The 7,132-nt window shown below is 41.3% G+C and overlaps 1 pseudogene; it reads right to left on the bottom strand.

The window, feature by feature from the left end:
- Positions 1 to 252: 252 nt before the first annotated feature.
- Positions 253 to 1,072, bottom strand: LOC140624785 (large ribosomal subunit protein eL6 pseudogene; annotated as a pseudogene).
- Between the last annotated feature and the right edge of the window lie 6,060 nt (positions 1,073 to 7,132).

The raw sequence follows: 7,132 nt of genomic DNA, 5'->3' as shown, positions 1-7,132 counted from the left end.
TGGTTCAGCTTCATTGCTTTCCATTACATTGCCTTCTAGTTCATTAATTTGTTCCTCTGCTTCTTCTAGCCTGTTTATTGCATTGAGCATGTTTCTAATCTCATTTATTGTATTCCTCATCTCTCTCTTTTTTAATGGATTGGTTATTTAATTAGGTTCTTTGTAAGAAATTGAGGACACCAGTTTGTGAAGATAAACTCCATTTGTGAGAAAAAACACAGAGCAGAAGAGCCCTGAAGCTGAGGTACAGCTTCATTTTTGGGAACCCTTTGAGTCCATAGCTTTATGCTCAACCTTGCAATGCTTTGTAATCTCATACTTCTCTGTGTTGAAGATCTCACCTTCTTGGTGTCTGGATTTATTCAGCTTCTTCTTCCTGAAGTAAAAATAAGTGAGATGTTTTGAGATTTTCACACTGCTGATATCAGCTTTGGTGCAGGTGGCAATGACAAATTTCTGATGTGTTCCATACAGAGGTACTAGATTGAGGTGCAGAGGTCCAGTCATAAGTAGCAAGCCCCTATTTAGTTGCTTCAGGAAAACCACCCTCCTGACTCTCTGTCACCTAGGGAAGATGATCAAAATGGTCCCAGGAATGATGCTAGCTCATGGTTTTCTCACATGCCGACTGAAAGGGTTTTTTTGTTTTGTTTTGTTTTGTTTCGTTTTGTTTTTTGTTTTGCCACAGCTCAACAGCTTTTGAGGCATATCTTCAGTAGGATAATACATAGGCATTTCATGAAATTTAACCCCTCATGCACCACCTTCTTGTCACCACGAACTGATTTTGTGACAGTAGCAAGGGCCCTCTTCTTTTTTTTCTTTTCAACCTTGGATTTAGCTGCTGAATAGTCCCTTTCATCTCACTCATGGCCTTTCTGGAATGCATAGCCAATTGGGAATATCTGCCAATTCCTCTGTCTAAGACAAGGTTTCTGCTGCAGTGGAGCTTCCCCTTCTTTGGTGTTTTAGCCTTGAGGTTACCCTTCTTAACCTTGCCACAACCCTCAGTCTTCTTGGCTTCAGGTTTCTTCTCCTTAATACCTGGCTTCTCAGCTTTTTCACCTGCCATCCTTTGTGTGCCCCACCATAAACCCACATGAGAGAAATGAAGCATCTGTGAGGCCTCTTAGTTAGTCCTGAGTATGTCTGACCCCTGCAGTTGTCCACTTGACACCCTTCTGCCTTGGATAGCAAAGGATTAGGAGTCCTAAAATCGAGTCTGTAGAGAGGTCCCACCATTCTTGCCTTACAAGATGGGAAAGCACACTCTTCATCCCTGATTCTTTTTTAACTCTTCTATCTCTGCAGTAAGTATCTCCTTGATGTCTTCTATTCTTTTCTCAAGTTCAATGAGATATCTGGCTGTGGCCTTATCTTCTTTCATTTGGGGTAAATTCTTCTGTCTCTCATTTTGTCTAAGCCTCTGCCTGCTTCTCTGTGTTAGAAAAGCCAGTTATGTCTCCTGTTCCTCAAAGTCATGACCTTATGAAGAAGAGGTGAGGTAGCACCCAGGGCATGACACTTCAGAGAGTGTCTCTAGTGTGTATTACATGCACTTCTGCTATTGCAGTCTGGCTGATGTATCCTTTAGGCCAGTCATCTGCAGAGGTTTCCCTTGCCTACTGTTGTTAGTGTTTGGTCACTGGCCTGAACGTGATGAGCTTTACCTAAGTGTGCTCTGGTCTGCTTGTGAAATGAGACCTGTCCCCAACTTCACTGAAACTGAGGCCCTGAAAACCTTTCTGGTCAGGAAACATGCTGTGGGCAGGGACTTGTGCAGGTCTTCTAGGGGAGGAGGACCACATTGCTGTGACTGAGAAAGGCCACTGGAGTGCAGGGGGGGTGGGCTTGGTGTAAGCAAGTCAGGTCAGCCAGTATCCACACTGTACTGCTTCTCGCAGGTGGCTCTGTGCTGATACTGAGGAGGAGGAGGAGAGGGAAATGGCACTGGACAGTTTTTTTTGTTTTTTTTTTTTTTTCCTGGAGAGGTCTCTCATGAATGCTGCCTCTCAGGGAATGCTCTAAGAAGAGCAAATAATCTCCCCACTTTGGGACCAAGGTGCTCTTCAGATTGCTGTTTCTGCACCGTCTGCCCCTGGTTGTTTGCTTGCCTTCTCTCCAAGAACAGCTAAGTACCCTCCAGGCTCTATCCCAGCCAAGCCTGCTGACCTTAAAAACTTCAGTCTTTAAGCCTACTAGTTGCAAGAACTCACAAAATTCAGCCCCTCTCATTTTCCAAGCCAATAGCTATGGGGAAACATTTTCCCTGTGAATTCTGTGTGCTCTTCTCTGTCTCACCCTTCTCTGCAACCATGGCTCCCTCCTCTCCACAGAAGCCAGGATCTGTTTCTCTCCTAAACCACATCTCCGCACTTCCTACCTTCTTTGATATGGCCTCTTCTCTCCCTTTAGTTGTGGAGCTTCTTCTGCCAGTCTTCAGGTTGATTTCTAGGGTATTTAGGATGATTTGATAGTTATCTGGTTGTATCTGGGGGATGAGGTGAGCCTTGGATTTTGCTATTCCAACATCATCTTCCTGTCTCACTTAATGACTATTACTTTAAATTCTCTCAGGCATATTACTTATCTCTATTTCAATTAGGTCTCTTGATGTGATTTTGTTCTGTTTTTTTTTTTTTTCATGTGGGACATATTCCTCTGTCTGCTTTTTTTTCTTACACTCTTTTTTTAATAATAATTTTATTTTTTGTTGGTGTTCAATTTGCCAACATACAGAATAACACCAAGTGCTCATCCCATCAAGTGCCCCCCTCAGTGCCCATCACCCATTCACCACCACACCCCGCCCTCCTCCCCTTCCACTACCCCTAGTTCGTTTCCCAGAGTTAGGAGTCTCTCATGGTTTGTCTCCCTTTCTGATATTTCCTACCCATTTCTTCTCCCTTCCCTTCTATTCCCTTTCACTATTATTTATATTCCCCAAATGAATGAGAACATATGATGCTTGTCCTTCTCTGATTGACTTATTTCACTCAGCATAATACCCTCCAGTTCCATCCACACTGAAGCAAATGGTGGGTATTTGTCATTTCTAATGGCTGAGGACTATTCCATTGTATACATAAACCACATCTTCGTGATCCATTCATCTTTTGATGGACACTGAGGCTCCTTCCACAGTTTGGCTATTGTGGACATTGCTGCTATAAACATCGGGGTGCGGGTGTCCCAGGATTTCATTGCATCTGTATCTTTGGGGTAAATCCCCAACAGTGCAATTGCTAGGTCGTAGGGCAGGTCTATTTTTAACTCTTTGAGGAATCTCCACACAGTTTTCCAGAGTGGCTGCACCTGTTCACATTCCCACCAACAGTGTAAGAGGGTTCCCTTTTCTCCGCATCCTCTCCAACATTTGTTGTTTCCTGCCTTGTTAATTTTCCCCATTCTCACTGGTGTGAGGTGGGATCTCACTGTGGTTTTGATTTGTATTTCCCTGATGGCAAGTGATGCAGAGCATTTTCACATGTGCGTGTTGGCCATGTCTCTATGTCTTCCTCTGTGAGATTTCTCTTCATGTCTTTTGCCCATTTCATGATTGGATTGTTTGTTTCTTTGGTGTTGAGTTTAAGAAGTTCTTTATAGATCTTGGAAACTAGCCCTTTATCTGATATGTCATTTGCAAATATCTTCTCCCTTTCTGTAGGTTGTCTTGTAGTTTTGTTGACTGTATCCTTTGCTGTGCAAAAGCTTCTTATCTTGATGAAATCCCAATAGTTCAATTTTGCTTTTGTTTCTTTTGCCTTCGTGGATGTATCTTGCAAGAAGTTACTGTGGCTAAGTTCAAAAAGGGTGTTGCCTGTGTTCTCCTCCAGGATTTTGATGGAATCTTGTCTCACATTTAGATCTTTCATCCATTTTGAGTTTATCTTTGTGTATGGTGAAAGAGAGTGGTCTAGTTTCATTCTTCTGCATGTGGATGTCCAATTTTCCCAGCACCATTTATTGAAGAGACTGTCTTTCTTCCAGTGGATAGTCCTTCCTCCTTTGTCAAATATTAGTTGACCATAAAGTTGAGGGTCCACTTCTGGGTTCTCTATTCTGTTCCATTGATCTATGTGTCTGTTTTTGTGCCAGTACCACACTGTCTTGATGACCACAGCTTTGTAGTACAACCTGAAATCTGGCATTGTGATGCCCCCAGCTATGGTTTTCTGTTTTAAAATTCCCCTGGTTATTCGGGGTCTTTTCTGATTCCACACAAATCTTAAAATAATTTATTCTAACTCTCTGAAGAGATTCCATGGTATTTTGATAGGGATTGCATTAAACGTGTAAATTGCCCTGGGTAACATGGACATTTTCACAATATTAATTCTGCCAATCCATGAGCATGGAATATTTTTCCATCTTTTGTGTCTTCCTCAATTTCTTTCAGAAGTGTTCTATAGTTTTTAGAGTATAGATCCTTTACCTCTTTGGTTAGGTTTATTCCTAGGTATCTTATGCTTTTGGGTGCAATTGTAAATGGGATTGACTCCTTCATTTCTCTTTCTTCAGTCTCATTGTTAGTGTATAGAAATGCCATTGATTTTTGGGCATTGATTTTGTATTTTGCCATGCTACCAAATTGCTATATGAGTTCTAGCAGTCTTGGGGTGAAGGCTTTTGGGTTTTCTATGTAGAGTATCATGTCATCGGCAAAGAGGGAGAGTTTGACTTCTTCTTTGCCAATTTGAATGCCTTTAATGTCTTTTTGTTGTCTGATTGCTGAGGCTAGGACTTCCAGTACTATGTTGAATAGCAGTGGTGAGAGTGGACATCCCTGTCTTGTTCCTGATCTTAGGGGAAAGGCTCCCAGTGCTTCCCCATTGAGAATGATATTTGCTGTGGGCTTTTCGTAGATGGCTTTTAAGATGTCGAGGAAAGTTCCCTCTATCCCTACACTCTGAAGAGTTTTGATCAGGAATGGATGCTGTATTTTGTCAAATGCTTTCTCTGCATCTAATGAGAGAATCGTACGGTTCTTGGTTTTTCTCTTGCTGATATGATGAATCACATTGATTGTTTTACTGGTGTTGAACCAGCCTTGTGTCCAGGGGAAAATCCTACTTGGTCATGGTGAATAATTTTCTTAATGTACTGTTGGATCCTATTGGCTAGTATCTTGTTGAGAATTTTTGCATCCATGTTCATCAGGGATATTGGTCTGTAATTCTCCTTTTTGGTGGGGTCTTTGTCTGGTTTTGGAATTAAGGTGATGCTGGCCTCACAGAACGAGTTTGGAAGTACTCCATCTCTTTCTATCTTTCCAAATAGCTTTAGTAGAATAGGTATGGTTTCTTCTTTAAACGTTTGATGGAATTCCCCTGGGAAGCCATCTGGCCCTGGACTTTTGTGTCTTGGGAGGTTTTTGATGACTGCTTCAATTTCCTCCCTGGTTATTGGCCTGTTCAGGTTTTCTATTTCTTCCTGTTCCAGTTTTGGTAGTTTGTGGCTTTCCAGGAATGCGTCCATTTCTTCTAGATTGCCTAATTTATTGGCATATAACTGTTCATAATGTTTTTAAAATCGTTTGTATTTCCTTGGTGTTGGTAGTGATCTCTCCTTTCTCATTCATGATTTTATTAATTTGAGTCTTCTCTCTCTTCTTTTTAATACGGCTGGCTAATGGTTTATCTATCTTATTAATTCTTTCAAAGAACCAACTCCTGGTTCTGTTGATCTGTTCCACAGTTCTTCTGGTCTCGATTTTGTTGAGTTCTGCTCGAATCTTTATTAACTCTCTTCTTCTCCTGGGTATAGGATCTATTTGCTGTTTTTTCTCTAGCTCCTTTATGTGTAAGGTTAGCTTTTGTATTTGAGTTCTTTCCAGTTTTTGAATGGATGCTTGTATTGCGATGTATTTCCCCCTCAGGACTGCTTTTGCTGCATCCCAAAGATTTTGAACGGTCGTATCTTCATGCTCATTAGTTTCCATGAATCTTTTTAATTCTCCCTTAATTTCCTGGTTGACCCTTTCATCTCTTAGCAGGATGGTCCTTAACCTCCACGTGTTTGAGGTCCTTCCAAACTTCTTGTTGTGATTTAGTTCTAATTTCAAGGCATTATGGTCTGAGAATATGCAGGGGACGATCCCAATCTTTTGGTATCAGTTCAGACCCGATTTGTGACCCAATATGTGGTCTATTCTGGAGAAAGTTCCATGTGCACTTGAGAAGAATGTGTATTCAGTTGAGTTTGGATGTAAAGTTGATATGATGTTTAGATATCTGTGATATCTGTGATAGATATCTGTGTAGATATCTATCTGTGAAATCTGTGATCTCTGTAGATCTGTGTGATATCTGTGAAATCCATCTGGTCCAGTGTATCATTTAAAGCTCTCGTTTCTTTGGAGATGTGTTTAGAAGACCAATTGCGTGTAGAAAGTGCTAGATTAAAGTCACCAAGTAGAAGTGTAGTATTATCTAAGTATGTCTTAACTTTGGTTATTAATTGATTGACATATTTGGCAGCTCCCACATTCGGGGCATATATATTGAGGATTGTTAAGTCCTCTTGTTGGACAGATCCTTCAAGTATGATATAGTGTCCCTCTTCATCTCTCACTATAGTCTTCGGGGTAAATTTTAGTTTATCTGATATAAGGATGGCTACCCTTGCTTTCTTTTGAGGACCATTTGAATGGTACATGGCTCTCCAACCTTTTATTTTCAGGTTGTAGGTGTCCTTCTGTCTAAAATGAGTCTCTTGTAGACAGCAAATAGATGGGTCCTGCTTTTTTATCCAGTCTGTTTTTCTTACTCTTTTGATCTGTTTCCATGTATTATGAAAATCAGCTGCATCTGCTCTTGAAAGCAGTGGCCTTGTGAAGATGAGGTCTGGTGGTGCCCTGCAATGCAATGTCTCCTATTCACCACAACCTGGTGCTTCGGTGGTGTCTCTTATGTGTGTTGCATGTGCCCTATTGTGGTGAAGCCACCTTTGCCTTTAGTCCAGTTGTCTGCAGTGACTTTTTTTTTTACCTATCATCCCTATGTTGTTATTCTGGGGATGCCTTAGGCTTGATTTCAGTCTATGTTCAGTCTAAGTTCTATGCTACTTTTCCAGAGCTGCAATAGCATAGAACTGCAAGGCACTTTCCCTGTGTTGTCAGCTGAGAAGCTTT

Source organism: Canis lupus, chromosome 35, assembly GCF_048164855.1.
Source record: "Canis lupus baileyi chromosome 35, mCanLup2.hap1, whole genome shotgun sequence".
Classification (NCBI taxonomy): domain Eukaryota; kingdom Metazoa; phylum Chordata; class Mammalia; order Carnivora; family Canidae; genus Canis; species Canis lupus.
This window is presented reverse-complemented; position numbering and strand designations above follow the sequence as displayed.